Consider the following 27,550-nt stretch of genomic DNA (forward strand, 5'->3'; position numbering starts at 1 on the left):
GACGCTTTCAGAATTTCATCTCCCGTAGAATAAGTAGTTGCGTAACCAAAGGAGGTTGCGCCCGGTACTTAAGAGGTACATACAAACTCTCCATGTCAAGAGCTTCATCATATTTGCAGAACCTATTAGTTAAGTCATTCACATGATGGAACTTCCCTACTCCTCAAAGACACGATCCAAAGATGATAAAGGAAAAAGAGCGTCGCTGGAGACTGCTTAGCACTACCCATCTCAAAGATGTTGAATTTGGAGAGACACAAGACCGCTGTCATTATAAATCCAAGATTCCCAAAGACGTAGACGTATTCGAGGGAACAGGCGTATTGTTTAAAGACCAACGATATGCCTGGATTTCTATGAAACACAACGCAGACACAAAGGCGGCCTCATGATCAACAACTCGTACGATCCTCATCAACATTGGTTTCAACTCCAACTCTCATCCAAATTATTTCTTCAGAAACCCAGCGGGACAACATCTATCAAGACAAGATGAAAGCTCAGTAGATACTCGTGAGCAGGGGACTGTCTCCCCCTTCATTCCATGAGGAAACATCAAGGAAGGTATCAGTTCCATCATCTGCTTCTCCCTCCAATAATGAGACGATCTCTACCATTTTATGAAGACTACCAAGTTCGTGCAAGTAGCTATCGTGCCTCTCCCTGCCGGTCTCTTCTGATCACAGGCGTTATCAAGAATCGTTGTTGCTTGTTGCTTGATACCAGCCAGGGCTTCACCATAGCAACAACCACTACATACAAAGTCAAGGATCTCTTCAACACAAGAGAGACGGTCAATCAAGAAACATGTAACTTGTAAGGGAAAATCAAACTGAAGGGTTAATGACTCCCTCACTAGAGTTCTCCCTAGAAGCCGTTTCAATGCTCCCTCCAGGAGCAGCTTCAACGTCCGCTACAGCAGTTGTCGCTTCAACGTTCACTCCAGGAGATGCTTCAACATTCGCTTCAATGCCTCAGAAAGCCACACGGATCAAGCATATCATGTCTGCCACAACGTCCAGCAAAGTCAGATCAATTTCATGTGGAAAGGGTGCATGGACGACCAGATGTTTGGATACAATACATGTTTATCAAGTGAGACTCTCGCTCATTAATCAACAAATGACGAATCCAAAAGATTTTCGCCTTCATCAATTCGTCAACCAACTTAGGCTCAGGATAATTACATCTGGGGACTGCCAGCATGGGATGCCTTCACGTCCCTCAACCAGGTTATTTCTGATATCAACATCATCACTGTCAAAGCTTTACGAGCCGCAAAAACTTCTCAACATGGAGCTGTATATGTGCACCAAAGGCTCCAGAAGTACGCCACAGAGATATTTTCACATATCCGGCCACGCCATCGGATCTAAAGTATAACTGGGGACTGCTCAATCGCATCCCGTTTCATACAACAATCCAAGATTCATAGGATGGTTCAAAGGATGTCGCTTAGAACGAAGTCCTTGAAGACCTGATAACATCACATCGGCAAAAGAACGCCTCTCAGCTCGTTTACTTCACTCAAACAATCCAGAAGATTTTGCCGATACAAGCATTCCAAGCATTTCACCATCACAATCAGAAGGGAAAGAATGAGCCTATGATATAAAGGGTCAGAATGAACGCAATTCTATTCCAGTCAATGCTCAGGAGTTAAAAGAATATTTTCGTTGCGACTCAGCAGTCCGGACTCCAAGCAACTTAAGTCAAAGCCTATCACAATCGATCCAATGGAGTTTAGCAAATTTCAAAATCTACTTAGAGGACATATGATAAGAGTATGATCACTGCAAGCTTTGATACTTTGTTAAGTGTATCTTGCTCAAATGCTCTAGCCGGCATCTATCCTGGTAACATCTGTCTACCTTGCCTCATAAATTTTATATTTAACCGTCACCATCCATTGCTTACCCCACAACAATGTCACTGTTACGTGCTAAGCAAGGGACTTAATGTTGATGGTGGTTTTTCAAATAGGGCTAAAATTGTAAAACCATATATTTAATGCGCTGATAGCTTGCCAGGGGATAAAGCCATTTAAGAAGGATAAGTGCAAAAAAACCTCTTCACTCATTGAGCAATTCAATATGCATGGTATTCATTCAGAATGGTGCAACAATCACGAATATTCAATGAATGTTCCTAGTATCATTATCCATTTAATGCATTGTGCACCTTGTATTTTCCTACGCTATGTTCCGCAAGAGAACCCTCAATGTTGGCATGACATGACCATTAGTGTTCACTCTCAGCAGAGTAGCATGAATCTCCCGAAGTGTCAGTATTGAAGTCTGCATGAAAGTACTCACACAGGCTGCATCGTTCTCTGACAAAGAGATCTTCGTATCGACGCGCTTTTAGAAGCTAGCTCGATCGAACTCGTTTAAACTCCTCAAAGGAAAATCCAGACTGTCTATATCAGTCTCAAAAAACGATCACGGCCACAAAATTTGGCTGCATGATCCAACAAGTGTAGCCTACTCCTAACAGAGCTAGGCAATCACCGTGGTGACCACCAGCGGGCCCACTAGTACCCTAGTCGATCGAGTCCCACTAGGTGAATTCCTAAGCACTACGAATGTCAACCCTTATGGGTGCTCGCGTTGTTAAGAAACTAGCTCAAACGAGCTAAGACCGTTAAAAAAGGTCTTTAATACATCATGACCGTCCAATTTAGCCCTCCTAGTTGGACGGCTAAGATCTTCCCTGGAATGATCAAAGCGGCGCCTACATGCACATTGGCGGCCCGACTTTCCCCCTGCTCAATCGACCTGCCCACAACAAGCTCATAGAGCAACAAATTGTTTGCCCAAATTAAGGCAAACGCGCTTGTTTCCAAAACCCTAATTAGGGTGCGGCGGTAAGAAACTGTCGCAAATCGATCATGTCCGTCCAACTTGGGCAGCCTAATTGGACGGATTAGATCGTGTTTCGTACGATCAAGGAAGTGCACATAAGATGATCGTCGGCCTAACATTGTCCCGGTTTGATCGACTTACCTGCGGGAAATCAATGAGGCAGCAAATCGCTTGATCGAACTAGGGTGGACGCGACTTTCCTGAAACCCTAATTCTTATTTGCGGCAGTGTGCTACTGTCGCAAATCGATCGTGACCACTCGTTTTCGCCATCCAAATCGAGTGGCTTAGATCTGATTTTAGATGACCAATGAGATGTCAACACGCTCACCGGAAGCTCTTCTTTACGTATGGCCAATCGGCCTACTCGAATCAATGCACGACGCTTGGGTTTGATCAGTTAAAACAGGGTGGATGCGCGGCCACGAAACCCTAAATCAACGACAACTGATCGTTTTCTCAAAGCCATCTCGTCTGTCCATCTTCGCCGACCTGGCCGGAAGGCTTAGATTGAGTATTAAGCGATCTATGGGGCGTTGAAATGATCACCGGCCACCCCCTTCCGCAAGGAATAATCATCCAAGCTATTCCTTGCCCGTACGGCTCCGGATGATCTCCCAAAAACGGCCCCTCGCGCTGCTTCGACAGCAGCCATAACTGCCGCAAATCGTCTCGACCACTCAACTTGACCAGCCGATTTGAGCAATCCATATCTAATTTAGATCGACCAGTAGGATTTTAGAATGGATACCATCTGCCACTTGCCTACAGGGAGCGATCGACTAAGCAATAACTCATCCCTGGAGCTACCAAACCGGTCACGCTCTTCTTTTAAGACGATTGACTCGCGACTAGCTTAGACGAGCTTTAAAACAACGATGCTTCATCGACTATTTTGAAATTCTTAAAAGCGATGCTTTACGTGCATCAAGTACATACGATATCTTATATCGATTTCACAATCAACTTAGTTGTTTAACCTAACACTACACCATATCAAGGATTTTGCAACGGTTGTTATAGCGGTTTCAACGGCTATGCACGTTACAGAGGTTTATCCGTTGCTCATATCAAAACATACGTTGCACTGATTGTTAATTACCAGAAAAAATAAAGAAGCTAGGACACGCTTGCCTTTTTTATTATAGTTGAGGGTTTAAATGTCTTTTTGAATCTTATTATCATCTATTTTCATTTATTTACTTTTTATTTCCTCTCTATCCTCGTTCTTCGAGTTCTCCTCCTCCCATATTTCTTCTCTTCTAAATCTAAACCTAAATTTGCGAAATCAAATCGACGTTCTTAGAAATCAAAACCCATTTCTCATGAATCTAATCAAATCTCATTAATCAAAACTTATCTCGGAAATCAAACCTAATCTTTCAATCACTCAAGAAATCGTTTTCATCTGTAAAGTCAAATGTTTCTGTAAGGTTTGTTTGGTTCAACTCCTTCTATAGTGATGAATTGATAGATCCTGCAAGGTACAACCCTAAACTTCTTACCTGTTTTTGCTATTGATTTATTTTGACCTAATTATAGAACTACATCTTTTGTTAGGTTATATTCTGTATAGATTTTGCAAATTTTGTTTTTGTTTATGTATTCCATGGAGTTTTAAACTTGGGTTTCCTTTTAATTTCAGTTTTGTGGTCACGTGGTGTTGATGATTTTGATGGGGGAACTGGTATGGTGGTAGCAGGTGTTGGTAGTTTGGTTGGTGAGAATTTTCGGTTTAGTTGGTGGTGGTGCCTCATTTTAATAGTGTTTTTGTATGAAGCTCTAGATTTGCTATGAGAATGGCCAGTACATCAGGACACCACCAGTGCCTTTCACTTCATCTGGAAGGGCTACTAGGTGCTGGATCGGTTCTCTTTAAACAAATATTGAAAAATTACTTCTTGTCAAGGTGTGCAATGAAATCTTATGGGTTGTGTCAAAGACGGAGGTTGATAGCCTTAAGGCTCGCCCTTGTGTTGATTTCTCTTCCATTTTTAGTAAGGTAAGGTTCGCTGTTTTCTTAACTCCCATAAGTTTAATGAATGTGATATATATTGTAACCCATTTTTTTAATGCTGGATCAGGTCCAACCCATTGTTGATCATGTATGCAATAGAGGCGACGCTGCAGTTTCAGAGTTGGTGCTTCTTCCCACTGTGACAGTTGTGTGCATCTCTCTCATTTGGTGGTGGTTGGTAAGTGCCGGTAACAAGCAGACATTGTATTTGATAAATTTCCCCAAAGAGTTTTTGGGTTTCATGATTTTGTAAATTTTCCTGAATTCCCAAGTTTTCTTCTTGTTGTGTAGAAAGTATTGAGGGGAAACTCTCAAGATTGAGAAGAATGGAGATAGATTATGCCAGTGGTAGAACCTTTATTGATACAGATGGATTCTGCTGAATCTTCCAACACTCAGGTAAATCCCCTCTCTTTTTTTCTCTTCAATTTTTTTTTCCTTCATGTGTTACATGCGGTTGTTGTTGTCTTTCCATTTACTTTGGAAGTCAAGATGCAATTTTGTCTGCCTGCTTGTAAACCTTGCAAGGTGAAGAGTATGCACCCTTAGGTTAAAGGTAATTTAGGCAAAAGTCTGTTGGAAGAATGTCAAAAGCTTATCCTCATCTTATTCTTGACAACTTCAGTATCAGTAGCAAGGTAAACTAACGTACTTATCCTCATCTAAATCTGTTGGGATTTGTAGTGAATGGGTGCATTAGTTAAATTTTTTGCTTCCTACCTATGTTATGCTTAATTTATTCCAAAGGCAGTACGTTTTATGATTTTTGTCAAGCTATTGGTTAGGTATAATATTTTCTATCATCATGAGTTAGTTCAATATGTCTTATCCATATCCGAACGTTCATGCTTGCACTGTGTTTTGATATAGTACGTAACTTAACTAATCTGGATGTTTTTGAAGGAGTATTGTTCAATAATTGGAGATCATCTGGGCACTGCGTGATTGAGCTATTTTCACTAGTATAACTCGTATGCTATCAACGGTGATACAAGGTATGGGTTCAGCAGACACGGACAATACAATGAAGCTGATACATATGAAACGCTCAGGTATCTTTCCTACATTAAAGAGATAATGCTTATCTCTATTGACTGTCTTTATCTTCTTCTTTTTTTTTTGCTTGTATATTATTGGTCTTTGATTTCCTTGAGGTTGGCTTTACTGTCTGCAGAGATAGAGGCAACCGACTGTTACTTCAAAATATCTTACCGAGGAAATGTGAAATAAGGCAACCGTAATGGTTCTATATCATCTCTACTTCACAGTGAAAGTGATGATTTTTCCAATTGTAAAGGTATTCTGCCCGCATTCTAAATTTCTAATTCTAATGGATGAACTTAGGTTTCCTATTAACTGGACACTACAGATGGTTGAGAGTGTTTCCGCTGACATGAAAACCCACAAGTACTGGGACTTGCGTATGGACGCTAATATATGCACTAGTTACTATTTTTTTTCCTCGTAAACCATTTTTTTGCCACAACATCTTGATCTGTGATGTTTCCAGTACATGCACTACCAGGATAAAGTAATGAACTGCGGTTGGAAAAGTCTTACCATAGTTCTTTAGGTCCAAGATACTGCATCTCGAGGTGTTGCATGGTTTATGTACTGAAGTTGTTTTCTTGGCAAAGTTTTTAATTTCTGATATGCTTTTAGGCAATGCATGCTGCTCCGATTTACATCGGTGAGACTTAGTGGCGGATTCAATGTATAAGAAGGGTGTTGTGCACTTGCTACCCCTTCCCATTGGACCTCCAAGCCTAAATTTCCACGTCTAGTTTTTCCTCCAAGCCTAATATTGCTTTCCTGCTACCCCTCACAAATCTTTGCTTCCCGGTGGTCTAGTTTTTGGCTTCGCCGCTGATGAGACTGCAGCAAATTAGATATGAGGACGGCTGATTTCTCTTAGAGAACTCTTTTTAGAGGAATGCTTGTAAGTTCTTCACTTTTTCACCCTTGTTGTTTATTGTGACGGAAGTGTTAATTGCAAAATACATTCTGAAATAGTTATTGAGTAGTTACTATGTCTGGTCTGTACCCCACAACAATTCTATTGTTCCTTCAGATTTCTACATCAATGATCTCTGTATATTACTCCCTCCGTCCAAGTTTACTTGCTTAATTTGGATTTTGCAAAAACTTGAAAGAAATTCAAATTACTTCTACATACACCATCGATCTTTCAAATTGTTTGTTCAATATACTAGTTTTTATATCCTAGTTTTTGTTTTTTTCTTGATAATTAGAAAATTTTAATAGGAAATATACCAATTTTTTGGTACAAATTTGTAAAAAAAACACAATTTAGTAGTTTTCATATCCTAGTTTTTGTTTCTTTCTTGAATGGTCATTCAGATATCGCACGAATAAGAAATCATCTAATTTGTTATAATCGTATAATAGTAATTTAGCGGGCAACTGCCATCAAGGCAACCAAGATTTCTTCTCATGACACCTTCTATTTATGATAATAATACTATTCTTCCCGGCTGATAATATCCAGTCTGTTGGGCGCCCTAGTAATAAACCCATTGGTTTTTTTGCCAACCGAATTGAAGAGAAACTCAATTCTCTTCTCTTCTTCTCCTTTTTCTTTCTTTGGATTCTTCTTTTTTCTCGAATTCATGACCGAGAATTGTTCATGTCATTTATGGTGAATCAAGTGTGGTTGATGAGGTTGCAGTTTTGGATTGGTTATAGGACTTTCGATTGAACTGGAGAAAGATGATTATGTGAGACTCGGGGTTAAGATTTCTATAGCTGATCAGAAGATTATGTGGAATCGAGAGTGAAATCCAACAATTAATGGATGGGTTTGTTTGATTGGGAAGTGGAATTGATGTTTTGAGATCGAACTGGAGAAAGATGATTTTGTGAGACTCGGGGTTAAGATTTCTATAGCTGATTAGAAGATTATGTGGAATCGAGAGTGAAATCCAACAATTAATGGATGGGTTTGTTTGATTGGGAAGTGGAATTGATGTTTTGAGCTCGAATTTTCCAAGCTCACTAGTTTTGTTGTGATATTGATTGATATCTATTAGGATAATTAGTTGTTTTCTTTGACTTGTCATGTTTTTATGAGAATAATATGTTCTCCTAGGTAGTTTAGTAATTTTATACTTTTAGGATTTTAGGTTTGCTAGCTATAAATAGTCATTTACATTATCGTTCTGATTTAGCCTGCGAGCTCGTCTAATGAAAATACCATTAGGGTTAATACATGTCTGTTTATCTTCGAGAGATTAATCATTAATCGTTACTGAAAAAGCGGGGGTCTAACAACACCACCCAATAATTCGATTAACAATCTGTATAGACTAACTCCGAAATACTTTGCTAGAGAATCAATTAGACAGTCAGACTCAATCTAGATAAAAGTATCTCAAGGAGTTAATATCTCTTCTCTTGTTTTTGATATTACTCAAGCTAATAGAAATCAGCGAGTCCTAATCAAACACAAGGAATACTTGGACGGTACCAAAGACCAATATCCAAGGATCAATCAATATCAATCAACAACCAAAGGTTGGATTTCCAATTGATGATCACGAACACCCAACCTGTATTATTTCAATTATATAAAATATAATGCGGAAAAGAAATAACACAGACACCAGAAGTTTTGTTAACGAGGAAACCGCAAATGCAGAAAAACCCCAGGACCTAGTCCAGATTGAATACACACTGTATTAAGCCGCTACAGACACTAGCTGTAGATGGTGGATTTTTGATAAGGGCTAAAATCGTAAACTCATAATTATACGAAGCTCTGATCCAGCAATCAGACGTGAGTATTGAGACACGGGTCTCTCATCGAATTCTCGACGGAGAGTACTTTCTCTCAGAGTACATGTAGATATGTAGTCTCACGACTGGACAACGACATATCTCATGAATACTGAACACTTTCAGTGATTATTTCTATATAGTATCATGAGATGGACGGCTCCTAGTCAGCTTGCTCTGCTAGTATAGAGCGATAACGTCTTCAGGAACAAACAACGAGTTTACCCTGACTATATAAATGATATGACTTACCGGCAAGCTTATATCGGAATAATTAATGCTCCTAGACAGCTTGCTCTGCTAGTATAGAGCCACAAAGTTAATTATTCCTAATTAAGATTAATTCTGCCGTGATATTCACTACTGAATTCCCAGAATAATCTATTATTGCTCCTATTCCATGGTCGAATCCACGACTGGTCCCATGGAATGACAATAACAATTGCTCCTATTCCATGGTCGAATCCACGACTGGTCCCATGGAATGACAATAAACAATTGTTCTGATTCTATGATCGAATCCACGACTTGATCTCATAGAATAACAATAACTATATTATCTCATTACTCCGATTTCATGATCGAATCCACAACTGGTCTCATAAATGGTAATAGATAAAACTTAATTACTCTGATTCTATGGTCGAATCTACGATCCCATGGAATGGTAATGCTCACTTTATTATTCTGAATTCGTAGTCGAATCCTCAGCTGATCCTATTAATTAATAATAAACATCTTATTACTCAGTTTTGTGAATTATTCTCCACTGAATTCCACAATTAGTAATAAATAATCAACAACCGGGCGTCTGAGCTACCTCTAAGTAAGTCCCGATCCAAATGGTGAAAGTGTGTTCAACGACGATGCACTAACAGTCACCGCACGAACGAGTATTTCAAAATACGACGAAACGATTAACCTATTGCAAAATAGGAAGAAAATAATAAATAATCAAAATATTGACCAAGGCGCCAAGGGATTGGACTCATTGACTGGCCGGCCGTGCCATGACCAATCCCACGCCAGTTTTATATTTAATCATATTTTATTATTTTCCCTCATCTGATGAAAATCCTTTCATTTGAACAAATCTCCTTCTTCTCGAGGAAACTCCTCGACTTCATGGCGTTTTTATAAACCCATGAAAATAATATAAAATTAAGAAAAAATAGTATGGGGCGTGACCATTGGCCAACCGACCATGCCTTGGTCCCAGCCGGCCCCACACCTTATGGCTTTTAATTATTTTATTATTATTATTATTATTATTATTATTATTATTATTATTATTATTATTATTATTTCCCTGATTTCATGAAAATTCCTTCAAATCATGGTATTTTCAAAATACATAAGAAATAATAATATAAAATTAGGAAAACACGTGGGACCTGGCCCCAGCCGGTCGGCCATGCCTCAGCCGGTCCCACACGCTCATGTATTTTATTATTATTATTATTATTATTATTAGGATTTCCTTCATCCCATGAAACTCCTTGATTTCATGGTATTTCTCTCAAATTAGGAAAATCCCTTCAAATCATGGAAAAATACATTAAAAATACACAAAAATTAGGGAAACTCGTGGGACCGAGCCCTAGCCGGCCGGTCGCGCCTCCACGGTCCCACACGCCCTTGTTTTTATTATTTTAATATTTTTTTGCTTCCCTGAACTCATGAAAACTCCTTCAATTCATGGAAACTCCCTAAATTCATCAAATTTCTCAAAATTCATGAAATTTTCATAAAATCATCAAAATATTATAAAATTAAGGAAAAGGCACCACGGGACCGTGGCCACGACCGGCCGACCATGCCTTGGCCTCGGCGGTACCACGCCTCCTTATTCCTTATTTTATAATTATTTTCCATCATCTCATGGTGTTTTCCTCAGTTTCGTCGAAACCCTAATTTTGACATATTTTCTCGAATGGATGCTCAATTGCACGCCAGAAAATATCAAAATTCTCAGGACTGAGAGGCGGGCGCCTTGGGGACACGAGCGCGCTATCTTGACCGACCAAGATTGGCTCTTTGGCTTACAGAAGCCGGTCCCATCAAGTTTCACAGTTTTGACCTAATTTGCACAATTGCACGTATTAGGTCCAAGACTCTTCCAAACACTTTGGATTTTCATGAAGTGATCATCAGGCGGTCACGTGACTACCCAGGCCGATTTCATGACCCCAGTCCCTCACGTCATAATTAATTAGGTTTTCTCACCTAAGACTCAGACGAATAAATGATTAAACCAACATTTAATCATTCTTTCACCAACAAATCGTCAACTCATCAGGAATTATTTGTATTTGCTCACGTGAGCATATGGACACTACATGGTTGATCCACGGTCCCATGTAGTCGTTCCCTCCTTCGTCCCATGGTTAAACTTCTGACGAACCATGAATTGATCATCAATTGATCAAATTAGGGTTTCTGAATCCAAGGATCATCATTCCAGATTCCAACCTTAATAATTTTACGACGACCTCATGGTCATTAATTATTAATTGTGCTCGGTTCAACGACCAGTATTCTAATTAATATTTTTGGTACGCTGTCAATAATCCATCAGATGAGCAACACATGCTCAGACGATCAAATATTCAACAATTAATCACATGAGCAACACTTGCTCAGATGATAAATATTTTCTCAAACCAAGGAATATTGGTTCAACAATCAATATTCAACGGTCCATCGAATGAGCAATACTTGCTCACTTAATCGTAAGAACTATACCTCTGTCTCATGACATGTTCAATTCATGAGTTTCAGAACATCATGTTCAACTCAGCAACTACATGGACTCGTCGTCCCATCAAACCACGAAGTCATCAATTGACTAACAAACTACGAGACGTCAATCGTGTCACTTTGGGGGGGATATCACTTAGGGTTTTGGTCTGGCGGTCTACGACACGTGTGTTCAAACACACGATGGAATGTGAGCAAGTCGTGCAATCAGTTGAAGGAATTCACAAAGTAGTGGATGGAAAATCGACCAAGTCATCACACGATGAGCAACTGGTCTCAAACATGATTTCCATTTCCCCACTCTTTCATCCCATCAACTATCACACTTCACGGAATCATGGTGTCTAAAATTCCAGCAATATAAATAAGTCTCTGAATCATGATTGAATCATCAGTATCAACAGTATCATCAATCTCATGTCTCATCGACAACACGAGATCATCAACTCATCAATTGAGCAACTACTCTCAATTGAGCAATTTCAATCATTCAGAGCTTATCATATTCAGAATTCACACACCCACAATCTTTGATTACCATTAATTCCACACATTTCCCAACTTCCCTCCTACAGATCAACCCATCCTCTCTTGTGACCGAATTTACTCTGGAACGGTCATTGTCTTGATTTAGGCCGGAGTACTACAGATTGATCTCTCGAATCTAAAGCATCCCCTTTGCAACGATGTATCTGTGTGAGGTTTAACATTTCGCCCGGTTCGGGGAGTCTCCTCCGTACGGTCGTCTCCTCAATTCCTTAAAAACCAGCAAATCGTTTTTCCCCATCTACAGATTGGCGACCACAGTGGGAGACCATTCTCTCGGTTGCAATCTCAATTCGACATGATGGTTGGTCTTAGGTATGGTTCAGTTACCAATCCGGGTTCAACACCCAACTCTAACATTGCAAGTCCCAGCAAGTACTACTCTTATTAACGTTGCAGGCTCTAGTGGTAGCACTAACACCACTCCTCCGACCAGCAATATCACGTCACATGTTACTATCACTCTTCCAAGCACTGGTGCTCTAAAGATCGCCCATGCAAGTGACGACATTGGCGCCATCAACAATCCACTCTTCGGTTGGTCTCTTGAAGAAACCAGAGGAAATCAACTTGATCTCATGAAGGTTCAGACTGACGTGGATGCAACACAGAAAGAGTTGTATGCTTATCTCAAAACTCTCACAGACAAGTTTGCATCTGAAAGAACTCAGCCTCAACGCGAAAAAGGAGAAGCTAAAGAAACATCTTCAACTGCTGATCCTGAAATCTCTCCAATACATGTTGTACAAGATGAAGAATTCCGCAAAGCTGCAGATGACTCTCCAGCAAAGGAACTTGCAGGCTTCATCGATCGTGAGGACCTGGAACGCTTCATGGAGGATCGAGGAAAATACAAAGCATCATCTGTTCATCGTTACCAACCTTCATACCCTGTTGCTACGCAAATAATTTCTTTCCCGAAGGGATACACTTCCCCAACGTTGGCACTATATAACGGAACATGGAGCGCTCGAAAACACGTCTCTCGATCCCTGGAGGCACTAGGAGAGCATGAACAAAACGAAATGATCCCAATCTACAGAGCCTTTCTCTGCGACTCCAGACTCTCTCAGAACTTCATGAAGAAGCCAAACGATCAGCGACTACTACACTTGCTTTGCTGAGCAAAGTTTACAAGGTCGAGGAACCTCAGAGCAGTCGATGCCTGATCAACAAACAATACAATGTCCAACCTTCCATGAACGTCATTGCTCAAGCAAAAGGAAAGCTCCTGCTCAAACATGAGACATCCAACACCTCATCCTACAAAAGCATCAAGAAAGGATAACCAATCTTACACAAACCTCGATCCGGCATTAACGAACGGGGAGATGATCGGACATACTCAAACTTATCATGAAGCAGTGATCGAGTTACTAGAAGTCTGGGTTCAAGATGGTGCAATCAAATCGCTTCTCATCATAGAGAGCCAACTGAAGAAAAATGAAGAAACCCAGGTACTGTCACCTTCATAGATTCATCAAATCATCCAACAAGTAACTGCAATATTTTGAAGCAAATTTTCAAAGAGAAGGTTGATCCACAATAGCTTCAACGAGGGACTGAAGGAGTACACAAGAGTCCTCTCCCAATCAGAAGCTTTACACTCTCTCTGAACAACCTATCAAAGAGGCAGTTCAATCCTGGTCGAACGTTTGCTCTATCTGTCGAAGGCACGAAGGAGAGACATGTTCACACACTGAACACATCATGTCAAGAAGTCCATTCCGAAAATACTTCTTGAGCCTCCATCCACGGACCAAGAGGTGTACGACTGGGGACTGCTTACCACAGTCAATCTCAGAAGAAACGAATTGGGAAGAACGTTGATCGATGCTGACACCGCCACACAACATTCCACTGAAAACCATCGGATCCACATGCATCACTCGACAAGAAGATACTCATGCTCCATCTCAATCAGAGACCTTGAAGGAGCGCTCGGAAATACTTATGGCTACATCATTCTCAAAGTGAACATAAGTTCAACCTGGACAGAAACCAAGTTTCACATAATCAGGAAGATCCAGGATATGACACGTCCTTCAGAAGAGCGTGGATCCACGCTGAAAAGATGGGTACTTACAAAGCGCCTTTGGTTACATATCTCTCCAACAAAAAAGTTCTGATCCAGAAGATTTGACGGACATTCCATCATCAGAGCACTTGGAGGAATTTCGAACTTTGACGAGATTGAAGCAAGAACCTGCAAAAGATGCATAGACATTCATCAAGAGGTTCCACACTCAGGCAAGTCTCATTCCTCCGTGTCTACGTCATTTATTTCCTCACATGCTATGTAGCATGGGGACTTAATTCTGCTAGCAACTCTGCAAGACGTTATGAATGGTAACTTCACCGCATTAGTATTTTACCAAGTGGTTGAATCTGACATTTCTCTGAATCGATCACTGAGACGTTCATTGCTGAGATGATGTCCAAACATGGCAAAGAACACTTTGGGAGTTTCTACATAGCCTTGCAGGAGCGTCCATGTGTGCCACAAAATTAGAAAGCTCTGACTTCTGCACAAGTGTTGAATCCCACTGCTGCAACGAAAGGAATGCTGAATCAACAGAAGAAAGTCGGGGCCCAGACGATCAAACCTAAGACATGCTCAAGGGGTATGACGCTTCAACGCTCAATCATCTAAGAAGCCTTCAAAATTGTACTCCCAATCAAAGAGTACACCTTCGATAATGGCGCCTCTGGCTTCAACACAAAATCTCGACACTGATTCAACACCAGCACGCACTACATTCGATAAGTCTTCATTATCTCATTATAAGACTTCTGAAGCAGATGCAACATCATTCACACATGAATGTTACCAACTCCTTCAACATACACTGGGAACCTGAGGTGATTCCGTGAAACTTCATCGACGGGACTTCTCTACATCACAAAACCCTACATGACTGAGGAACTTGTTCCCTTCACCGATCTAGAACGGAGATTTCTGCTGCTATCTTCCACAACAACGTGGATTCACTTACAAAGCCGCTTCACGATACAGTCATGCTTTCAAGAGCACTCAGGTTGAACTCCCAGTATACCGGATTCTCAACTCACTAACTAGTTCGTGAACGTAAAAGGCTCACTGGATGAAGGAACAAAAATTATATCTATAATCATAGTTCTAGCCTTTTCGGTCTTTAGAGCAACTTCAACCATGGTATCAACATCAACAATAATCTCTAGAGGAACACCATCCATGATCTTAGCATCGACAAGGATATCTGGAGCATAATAATTCATGGTCTCAGCACCAACAACGGTCTCAGGAGCAACATCCTCATGACAAGGCTCCATCAACTAACCATTCTCTGAAGTATTGCTCGAGGAAACGGACTTCTCGAAGCACTAATGATTCATATCAAGGCGTGTAGACATGAAATATGCTCACATGAAAGTCTTTCTGAAGATTGCACGATGGGCGGGACAACACCAAAGTCTTCTACAAGATGTTCTCATCACCTCTACAAATGAGATACAACATACTTCAGCAAATGGGTTTACAAAAACGTACCAACGAGTGAGGAATGAGACGATACTTCCTCAACAAAATGTTCGTCTATGTCTCTTATACAACCTACCAAAAGGGCGCATCAATCGGACGTACGAGCTGAAAGATATGGCCTTTACCGTCAGGTCTACGAAATCTGAAAAATTTGTACGGGATTAAAAATTACAAATGTGCACGCTTCGTTGGATGACCTCTACAACTCCAAATTGAGTGATTCTTGTCTCATGGGATAACTCAGTCTCTTAGCTTCAAAAGTTGGGGTCAAGCATCAAATTCCGACGTCGTATGAGGTTCCTACATCTTCCAGAGCGTACAATATGCAAGCAGCAATTCTTAGACGGTATTCATGACTTCCACAGTCGATCGGTGTCCACCAGGTCTTTCCACTAAGTACTTCATCAAGGTACCTCCAACTTCGACCATCTAGGTCTTTACATCAATTTTTCTACCTGGGTCCTCTATCCAAGTCTTGCCAGAAGAAGAGAAAACGAAGAGGAGAGATCTAACCAAAATACTGGGGACTGACGATCCACTGATCATGACGACCAGTTTCACAGTCCAAGACTCGTGGCACCAGACTCTCATGTGCTAATCATTCATCATAAAAGTAATGCTACCATCGGGACATGAAACCGTGGTCATTACATCATCCCCTCTCAAGAGCAACCTCAGCTATGGTCCCATGACCAGGGTTTCAGAAGCGATGTTTCTACGACTGACAGAAGCAAGATGGCGCTGCAAGCACCATGATCATGTATCAATCAAGGGGTCCTGATCTCAAACGAATCAACGACATTAAAATCCTTCACCAACCGTTCAAGACACAAGCGAATGGTCTAAGAACACAACATGAGTGTTTTACAGCAAGCTCGGCTGAGATGATTTTACACTGTCCTGTACAAACCGACGAGCTGGGAGCAATTGGTGAAGAATCGAGGGATGGGTCATATACCATTCTCTTCGTATGAAGTCCTCTACAACATATCCAAAATTCAAAACAATTGGAGAAACGAGCAAAGAGTTGTGGCCAAAAATTGGACCACATGCCAGCTGAAAATTTTCTGAAGGTCTCCTGGAAGTTTACTGTTTCGTCGATTTCACATCCTAAACATGCTCGGAACTCAAAAGGCTTCTTTGTGAAAGTTTGGAAATTTCCTGGGCATGAGGATACATGGGTCGACCGCGAAAATCCGACATCGGACGAAGATTCTACAACAATTTCAACGAAGACCTAACTTCTGAATTTTCTGATGACGAAATTCTTCATTCATCCAATCAGGAGCTACACCATCAACACAAAGCCGAACTTCATCTTCAGCCGATAGTCTCACTTGCTGAAGTCGGCGGTGCTTCTGCTAATGAGGGACGACTCTCGGATGATCGAGAGACATACAATATGTCAGCTTCCAGTGTCTCTGAAAGGTTGATTTTCCTCAGTATGAGCATCCGCAGAAGTCTTCATCTTTGACTTGATATTTTTGGAGCGCTCCACGGAAGATCCCGAAGAGTGGCTGTAACCAGAAGTCACCACTATCTGAGGCAAGGCATGGAGTCATGGATATACCAATAACAAACACGCAACAAAAATGGTAATCCTCAACTCTTACTTATTTACGGTTTCAAGAACCTAGTGATAATAACGTAAAAACCTCGAAAAACTTGCTCGCTTCTTCAAACTTGCCAAGACGAGCAAAATTCATTATTTAAAGTCAACACCTGACTTTGCGTGAAACTATGAATAATTCACATAACCTTTCATGTGAACATTCGCTGATTTTCTACATGTGTGCATACACTATAAAATCGCAAAACTCATACATACATTATTTCATCACGTATACAATTGCTTACTTTCAGCAATTGCTCAAAAATCATGACTTGATTTTCATAAAGCCGTGAACAACCCACGTAAATTTTTACTATGTGAACACTCACTGATCTTCAAAAATTGTACAGACGTCCATTCTACAATTGTGAAAACTCACATATAGACATTATTTCACCATGTATAATTGTCTACTTTCAACAGTTGTTCAAAATCAAAACATTGATTTTACAAAATATATATATTCAACGTGAAACTCACGTAAATTTGAAAAATATATCTATATATTTTTGCTCCCTCGCACGAGCATCTGTCTTTGAAGCGAGAGTATATTTTCAAAGATTTCCGAAAGCTCGAAGATAAAAATTTCATGAAGGCTCATAAACAAAATTTTATTACTAACAGACGCACGTCTATCAAAAAAAAAAACTTTTCTCTCGTACGAGCATCCACCTTTGAAACGAGAGTTTATTCCACTTTGTGAAATCTCACATATTTAAAATATAAAATTCCGGTTTTCGTGAAAGCTCATAGACGAATTTTATATCATTAGACTCAGGTCTATTTTGTTTGTTCCTTAAACTAACGAACGAGCCGTCTATTCATAAAACAAGGATTTTTTTCATGGGCCCATCCGCGAACCGACCACGGACTCGTCGTCCAAACCAGCGGTTCAACACCAATTTATGCTCATCAACGACGCTCCAATCATGACATTGAAGCCTTCATCAAGTCGTGGTTTGCTCATGCTCTCTAAATCCGGTAACGTCTCAACTTACGACTAAGTTCAATTACTGGTATTATTATTTATGGCCGGAAAATCACCATTTAATGCTGACTGAGGAACACATTTCCTCAGTAAGCAGGGGACTTAATGTAGATGGTGGATTTTCGACAAGGGCTAAAATCGTAAACTCATAATTATACGAAGCTCTGATCCAGCAATCAGACGTGAGTATTGAGACACGGGTCTCTCATCGAATTCTCAACGGAGAGTACTTTCTCTCAGAGTACATGTAGATATGTAGTCTCACGACTGGACAACGACGCATATCTCATGAATACTGAACACTTTCAGTGATTATTTCTATATAGTATCACGAGATGGACGGCTCCTAGACAGCTTGCTCTGCTAGTATAGAGCGATAACGTCTTCAGGAACAAACAACGAGTTTACCCTGACTATATAAAGGATATGACTTACCGACAAGCTCATATCGGGATAATTAATGCTCCTAGACAGCTTGCTCTGCTAGTATAGAGCCACAAAGTTAATTATTCCTAATTAAGATTAATTGCCGTGACATTCACTATGAATTCCCAGAATAATCTATTATTGCTCCTATTCCATGGTCGAATCCACGACTGGTCCCATGGAATGGCAATAACAATTGCTCCTATTCCATGGTCGAATCCACGACTGGTCCCATGGAATGGCAATAAACAATTGTTCTGATTCTATGATCGAATCCACGGCTTGATCTCATAGAATAACAATAACTATATTATCTCATTACTCCGATTTCATGATCGAATCCACAACTGGTCTCATAAATGGTAATAGATAAATCTTAATTACTCCGATTCTATGGTCGAATCTACGATCCCATGGAATGGTAATGCTCACTTTATTATTCTGAATTCGTAGTCGAATCCTCAGCTGATCCTATGAATTAATAATAAACATCTTATTACTCAGTTTTGTGAATTATTCTCCACTGAATTCCACAATTAGTAATAAATAATCAACAACCGGGCGTCTGAGCTACCTCTAAGTAAGCCCCGATTCAAATGGTGAAAGTGTCAACGACGATACACTAACAGTCACCGCACGAACGAGTATTTCAAAATACAACGAAACGATGAACCTATGCAAAATAGGGAAGAAAATAATAAATAATTAAAATATTGACCAGGGCTGGGAGGACACACGACGACCGACCGTGCGTGGTCAATCCCACGCCAGTTTTATATTTTAATGCATTTTTATTATTTTCCATGATTTGATGAAAATTCTCTCATTTTATCAAATCTCCTTCGTCTCGAGGAAACTCCTCGGTTTCATGGTTTTCATAAACCCATAAAAATAATATAAATTAAGGAAAATAGGTGGGGCGTGACCATTGGCCAACCGGCCATGCCTTGGTCCCAGCCGGCCCCACACCAGGTTCCTCATTATTTTATTATTTATATTATTATTTCTAATTTCATGAAAAAACTCCTTGATTTCATGGTATTTTGCACAAATCATAAAAAAATAATATAAAATTATGAAAACTTGTGGGACCGGGCCCTAGCCGGCCGGCCATGCCCTAGCCGGTCCCACACGCCCTTGTTTTTTTATTATTTTATTTCCTTGAATCATCAAACCTTGATTTCATGGTATTTCTCTCAAATTAGGAAAAATTCCCTCAAATCATGAAAAATACATTAAAAATAATAAAAATTAGAAAACTCGTGGGACCGGGCCCTAGCCGGCCGACGGCCCCCACGGTCCCACGCCCTTGTTTTTTATTATTTAATATTTTTTGCTTCCTTGAACTCATGAAAACTCCTTCAATTCATGGAAACTCCCTAAATTCATCAAATTTCTCAAAATTCATGAATTTTCATAAAATCATCAAAATATTATAAAATTAAGGAAAAGGCACCACGGGACCGTGGCCACGACCGACGACCATGCCTTGGCCTCGGCGGTCCCACGCCTCCTTATTCCTTATTTTATAATTATTTTCCATCATCTCATGGTGTTTTCCTCAGTTTCGTCGAAACCCTAATTTTGGCATATTTTCTCGAATGGATGCTCAATTGCACGCCAGAAAATATCAAAATTCTCAGGACTGAGACGCGGACGCCTTGGGGACACGAGCGCGCTATCTTGACCGACCAAGATTGGCTCTTTGGCTTACAGAAGCCGGTCCCATCAAGTTTCACAGTTTTGACCTAATTTGCACAATTGCACGTATTAGGTCCAAGACTCTTCCAAACACTTTGGATTTTCATGAAGTGATCATCAGGCGGTCACGTGACTACCCAGGGCCGGTTTCATGACCCCATGGTCCCTCACTCCGTCATAATTAATTAGGTTTTCTCACCTAAGGCTCAGACGAATAATGATTAAACCAATTTAATCATTCTTTCACCAACAAATCGTCAACTCTTCAGGAGTTCTTTGTATTTGCTCACGTGAGCATATGGACACTACATGGTTGATCCACGGTCCCATGTAGTCGCTCCCTCCTTCGTCCCATGGTTAAACTTCTGACGAACCATGAATTGATCATCAATTGATCAAATTAGGGTTTCTGAATCCAAGGATCATCATTCCAGATTCCAACCTTAATAACTTCACGACGACCTCATGGTCATTAATTTTATTAATTATTCTCGGTTCAACGACCAGTATTCTAATTAATATTTTTGGTACGCTGCCAATAATCCATCAGATGAGCAACACATGCTCAGACGATCAAATATTCAACAATTCATCACATGAGTAACACTTGCTCAGATGATAAATATTTTCTCAAACCAAGGAATATTGTTCAACAATCAATATTCAACGGTCCATCGAATGAGCAATACTTGCTCACTTCATCGTAAGAACTATATCTCTGTCTCATGACATGTTCAATTCATGAGTTTCAGAATATCATGTTCAACTCAGTAACTACATGGAGTCATCGTCCCATCAAACCACGAAGTCATCAATTGACTAACAACCACGAGACGTCAATCGTGTCACTTTGGGGGATATCACTTAGGGTTTTGGTCTGGCAGTCTAGGGTACGTCTGTTCAAACACACGACGAAATGTGAGCAAGTCGTGCAATCAGTTGAAGGAATTCACGAGGTAGTGGATGGAAAATCGACCAAGTCTCCACGCGTTGAGCAACTGGTTTTAAACACGATCTCCACTTCCCCACTCCTTGATTCCATCAACTGTCACACTTCATGGGGTCATGGTGTCTAAAATTCCAGCAATATAAATAAGTCTCTGAATCATGATTGAATCATCAATCAACAGTATCATCAATCTCACGTCTCATCGACAACACGAGATCGGGATTAGTTTTGCACAATGCTAGATGTCTCATTTATATAGCCTTCAAATCAGGGTTTTTCCTTAGTTACAAAGCAATCCATATTCACCGTTAGATGAAAACCTGATTTAGATTCAAGCTAATATTTATCAACCGTTAGATCGAAAACTTAGCTTGTCACACACACTTGGGTAGACGTTTACTGGGTTTGCGAAAACCATGCCCAAACGTGTACATGTATGTTGGTTCAACATAGTAACCCAAAAGGTTAACCATATGAGCATTTCATATTAACCTTGTTCTTCTTCACCATAACTAGTTCAATTGACTCAAATGAACTAGTTAAAGAGTTGTTCAATTGCTATGAGATCTTATGTAACTACCCAAGACACAATTGAAACAAAGATGATTCGATTCGATTGAATAGGCTCATGAACTTGATAGCCACGGTTTGCATAAAGCATTCCTTAGTAATTTAAGTTTCATGTTCAGAGCACATCTTTAGATCATAACCACTTAATCTCACAAACAATTTCGCGGACTTAAGACAACCGGCGGAGTTTTCCAAACTCAGCATAAAATCTCGTCAAGGAGACTTTCGCCAGTTCGCGGACTAGGTTCGCGGACTTACACGCAAACAAGTTTTTGGAAAATCCCAACAGAAATTCTCGGTACGAGAACTTCCGTCAGTTCGCGGACTTGGCAAAGCCAATTCCTCCAGTTTCTCTCAATCAACAAAGTTCGAAAACTTCGGATTAATGAATACATGGTTATGTAATCTAAACTCTCATTCCAATCATTGAGACATTCTCAGAGGACGCTATGTAGCCGTTATTCACAGACCGATTCACGTCAGAGCAATTCTCAAAGTAATTGAAACTTTTCATGACTTTCGTCACTAGGTGAAGATAAACTTGATCAAAGTGAAACGCTTTACCAACACATGATTTCGTGATATAGATAGGTGAGATATACTCGGCTCGAAATATCAGGTGATCTAGTCTATATAGCATACGACTTTTGTCTCATAAGAAGTAGGACATAGAAGAGATAGACTTTTGAGTGATAGATAAGTTCAAGTTTTCACATACCTTTTTGTTGATGAAGTTCCACGGTTCCTTGAGAAGATCTTCGTCTTTGTATGATGAATCGCCATGAAGTCCTTGATCTCAACTACACTTTTCTATCCTAGTCCGAGACTTAGCTATGTAGGCTAGAAATCAAGACTCATAGTTTTGATCACTAACATTGACAAACATGCTTGAGATATCAACGCATGCGAGGTCGACCGAGCTATACTCTAACAATCTCCCCCTTTGTCAATTTTAATGACAAAACTATTAATACATATGGAATACAAAAAAGATAAACTTTAGTGGCTCCTATTCCATAGTCTAATCTTCAACGTTCCCTGAAATCTTCGTCCTTCCAAGTACTCCAATGATCCCAAAGGTTGTAAGTTTAGCATCACCGTTGTTGAAGATCCGTAGCTATAACAATGAGAGAAATCGAGATTCTCGATCATCATTATACAGTGACATAGTATTATTATGTAACATTAAAGTCCAATTGCATCACGACTTTAACAATAATACTACGGTGATATGTATCACTCCCCCTTAGTCAATACTCTATCTCGATTATGGGAACCACTCCCCCTTACACAATGATCCGAAAACCATATGTATTTGTAGTGTGAACTACATTATTTTTCCCCTTTTTTGTCAATAAAATTGGCAAAGGTACAAGAACGGCATCATAATGAATTTCCACAAGAGAAATTTCATAGACCAAAAGAAAAATGCATACCAACTTAAATTAGATGCAATCATGAAGCCGAAGCTAAATGCATTCATCAAGGAGTTTTAAGATACAAGATAATCCCTATAAAATTCCACAGCCGCACACCGCGCAAGATATTACCATTAAGCACAAGTTCAAAAGAACTCTCCCCCATTTTATGTCATTCCCGAAAGAACAACAAGAGCGACCTTAATTTCGAAAGAAAATAAGGATTTTTTTAATTGGACACCTAAAACCATAGAAATTATTTTCTATATCCAAAACTCAACCAAATTAATCACAAGTAAACCCATGATTAATCTAATTGGAATACGCAACTAAATCAAACCACAAAAGTGATCAATTTAATTGAAAGTGCTCAACATAAGTAAACTCACGGAGCTACGACTAAGGTAATCATACAAATATGACTAACTTAATCGTTCACATACTCAACATAAGGAAAAACTTTACGGAATATACGACTACATCAACCAATAAAACATGATTAGTATAGCCGTTCATATACTCAACACAAGAATTTGTGGAATATATGAAAACTCAACTAGACTAATTACAAGAGAACCCATAATTAATCTAATTGGAATACAAACAACCAAACTAATCACAAAAGTAATCAATTTAATTGTCAAAATATTTGCTCGACAAAAGAATATTTTCAGAGCAAATAACTAAATAACCAACCAAGATGATTAATTTAGTTCATAATGCTCAACATATAACATCTTATGAAACAACCAAAAAATCCAATAAGACTAATCGACTTAGTTGTATAGTGCTCAACATAAGACACACAATGGAGCCTTCACGGTAATACATAACAAAATGGATCAATGAAGATCAATACCGTGGATAACATACAAGGATCTATTCTATTTTCCATCATAACGACATAATAGACTATATCCTAGTCATACAAAAGATATTATCCTATTTTCCATCAAGTACATGACTGCATAGGCATAACTTTTGTAATTGTCAAAAGTCCATTCGTCCTTTCATCAATACGAATATCAATTCATGAACGACTTTACTTTTGACACAATATGGGACCTTCAAGTTCACGGACGTAAACAATACATATCCGATAAACAAATTGCAATATCACAAAATCATAAAGATCAATACTGCAATAACATCATCCTCCAAATATTTTTAGAATTTAATACCAATATACCTAAAAATAAACATAAGAAGATGAAAACAAAAATAGCTATGTGTGGTCACAATCATCGCTATTCAAAGCACTAGTTATTCTTCTAGCTAATCCAAAAAGAAGACGTACTAGGCACATAAGAAGATGCATTACTCATCACCTTCATCATCGGACAATTTCCAAGTAGCTTGAATTGAATCCAACTCTTCCTTGATCTCGGGACACTTGGTCCCAATTAACGACACTTGATCTTTTAAGCACTTTACTCTTGCATTTACCTTGCGCACACCTTTGTAAACTTTTTGAATAAGCCTCAAGGTGGTAGGGTCTTCAACATCAAGAGGAGTACCTCTTTGTCGCTTGTGAACATTTTCCCTTATATGTCGAAAGGTACATGGACGAACAAGTTTGGGAACCCCAAGAGAATTTCCAATAAAATCAAGTCCACGATCACGACAAATTTGGCTAATCAAACAAGGATAGCGTAACATCTTGATGTGAGAAGTCATCGTCATCATTTGAAAGATTATAAAACTACAAATATCAAGATTTGTATTGCCGGATGCAAGAAAGAAGACCAATTCTGCAAACTCATAACTCCACCAAGAATTCTCAATTGTGGAGGGACAAAGGTTAGAGATACCCAGTTTTACAAACGCCATTAAAGCAATACTAAGATCATTAGTAGGAAATTTTCCTTGACTCCAAACAACCTACTTTCCACAAAGTACAATAAAGATATCATCATATGAAGGACGTTCATCACTTGGTCTAGGTAACCGTACGTTGCCCAACGGTATTTCGGTGACCCTTGAAATTAACTCTCCATTAACAAGAAACTTTTCTCTATTTATCATGGATTTGAATTCCATCTTCTTAAAATCAAATCATGAATGTTGGCATAGAAAATCCTTGTTAGAGAATCAAGACCTTCACCAAAGCCATTAAAGATATTCCCAAGATTGAATTCTTTGAAGCAAACTAAATCCTCTTCATGTCCACTAAAGGTTTCCAATTTCTTTTCTAGAATAAAACATTTGGAAGCAATCCTATCAAAAGTTCTAGCACAAGAATCATTCACAAACCTAATTCTAAGAGAATTTTGATCACATGGAGGATTCAAGCTAGAGGATTTTGAGTTTTTAGAACTCCTTTTCATGCTTCTAGAAATCATCATAAAGAGATATACAAGAGGAAATTACTTACTTGAAGAGAACCTCAAACACCCTTCCTTTTGATTTCTTCAAAGAAACTTTAATGGTGGAGAAGCACAAACCCTAGTTCACATACGCGGATGGAAGATGAGAGAGAAGAAGGTTCGCAGACCACCAACATATATATATATATACCTCATTCATGGGATTGGGTTGTACAAGAACCGTGACCCACAAGACTTAAGGAAAAATCTTAGCCCTTTCCACATTAGAAGTAAACAACCAACATATATGTGGAAGAAAACAGAAGCAATAAAAAGTTAACCAATCAACATCACAACTGTACACAACTCAATCCATTTCTTGCCCCACTTCAAGATATGTACAAATGGGGAAACACCATTCTTGTTACCAAGAGGCATAATGCGCAGAGGAGTTCTCATGCGACACGTCCGATTGATAAGTGTGAACAGTCCCTGTAGTATAATCAAAATAATGATGATAGTCAGGGAAGCTGGAGCTTTCTATCCTTCGTTGGTTCGGGCTAGAAAAAGGATATTTCTGATTTCTGGGTTGTTCAATATTAACGGTTTTAACACGACCAACACCCTTTCCGGAAAGATTTTTAGACTTAACAGAATTAAGTTTTTCTAAGAATTTAAAAACACTTTCGAACACTTTAAACAGATCTTTATAAATTATCCATCACGATAGTATTCCTCATAGATATCAAGAGTTAATCTAATAAGGTTCCATATCCTTGAGCGTATTGAACGTTTTCCCAATTTTTTCTTCTTTTTATTTTTTCCTCCTGATTGCTTCTTAACATCTAAATCTCCCCTGTTAGATGAAGTAAGATTATCATGAGAACCCAGAGGTTTTAACCATAACAATCTCTGAACAATCTTTAAGGAATTATGGCGTGCGTTACAGATGCCAAGAGAAAGTTTTCCAAAGAAATTTCCCATAGGGCGATTTATATGGAACGAACAAGCACAAACTTATTAGGTTTACCGTGTTTGCCTGCTCTGATACCAATTGAAAAAGCGGGGGTCTAACAACACCACCCAATAATTCGATTAGCAATCTGTATGGACTAACTCCGAAATACTTTGCTAGAGAATCAACTAGACATCCAGACTCAATCTAGATAAAAGTATCTCAAGGAGTTAATATCTCTTCTCTTGTTTTTGATATTACTCAAGCTAATAGAAATCAGCGAGTCCTAATCAAACACAAGGAATACTTGGACGGTACCAAAGACAAATGTCCAATGATCAATCAATATCAATCAACAACCAAAGGTTGGATTTCCAATTGATGATCATGAACGCACAACATGTATTATTTCAATTATATAAAATATAATGCAGAAAAGAAATAACACAGACACTAGAAGTTTTGTTAATGAGGAAACCGCAAATGCAGAAAAACCTCGGGCCTAGTCCAGATTGAATACACATTGTATTAAGCCGCTACAGACACTAGCCTACTCCAAGCTAACTTCAGACTGGACTATGGTTGAACCTCAATCAGTCTCACACCGATCCAAGGTAGAGTTGTACTCCTACGCCTCTGATCCCAGCAGGATACTACGCACTTGATTCCCTTAGCTTATCTCACCCACAACCAAGAGTTGCTGCAACCCAAAATGGCAGACTTGATAATAAATAAATCTGTCTCACACAGAAAAGTATATCAAAGGATAAATCTGTCTCTCACAGATAAACCATAGGTTTTGATCCGTCTTAAGATATGAAATCAAGGTGAACAGGAACCAATTGATAATCCGGTCTTATATTCCCGAAGAACAACCTATATTAATCAATCACCTCTCTACAATCCTTCCTGACTACACAGGCGGTTTGTCGAGGAATCACAAACAATGAGACGAAGATGTTTGTGACTTCTTTATCTTGCCTATCTGAGAACTCTCACTATCTCAAGCCAATCAATCGATTGTACTCGTACGATAGATGATGCAAGATCAGATCACACAACTACGATAAAAGTAGTATCGGTCTGGCTTCACAATCCCCATGAAGTCTTTAAGTCGTTAACCT

The 27,550-nt window shown here is 39.4% G+C and overlaps 1 long non-coding RNA gene across 4 annotated transcripts; it reads left to right on the top strand.

Moving 5' to 3' along the window:
- Nucleotides 1–4,093: 4,093 nt before the first annotated feature.
- Nucleotides 4,094–7,607, top strand: LOC113308780. 4 transcript variants are annotated; one of them, XR_003340061.1, is made up of 7 exons: nt 4,094–4,347; nt 4,509–4,865; nt 4,948–5,058; nt 5,172–5,279; nt 5,784–5,932; nt 6,055–6,819; nt 7,587–7,607. It is a non-coding gene; the product is annotated as an uncharacterized LOC113308780 (long non-coding RNA). The 4 variants fall into 4 exon arrangements; XR_003340063.1 differs by lacking the exon at nt 7,587–7,607 and having other exon boundaries at nt 6,055–6,177; nt 6,543–6,979; XR_003340064.1 differs by lacking the exon at nt 7,587–7,607 and having other exon boundaries at nt 6,055–6,177; nt 6,732–6,979.
- The last annotated feature ends 19,943 nt before the right edge of the window (nt 7,608–27,550 follow it).

This window comes from Papaver somniferum, chromosome 9 (assembly GCF_003573695.1).
Source record: "Papaver somniferum cultivar HN1 chromosome 9, ASM357369v1, whole genome shotgun sequence".
In the NCBI taxonomy this organism is placed as follows: Eukaryota; Viridiplantae; Streptophyta; class Magnoliopsida; order Ranunculales; family Papaveraceae; genus Papaver; species Papaver somniferum.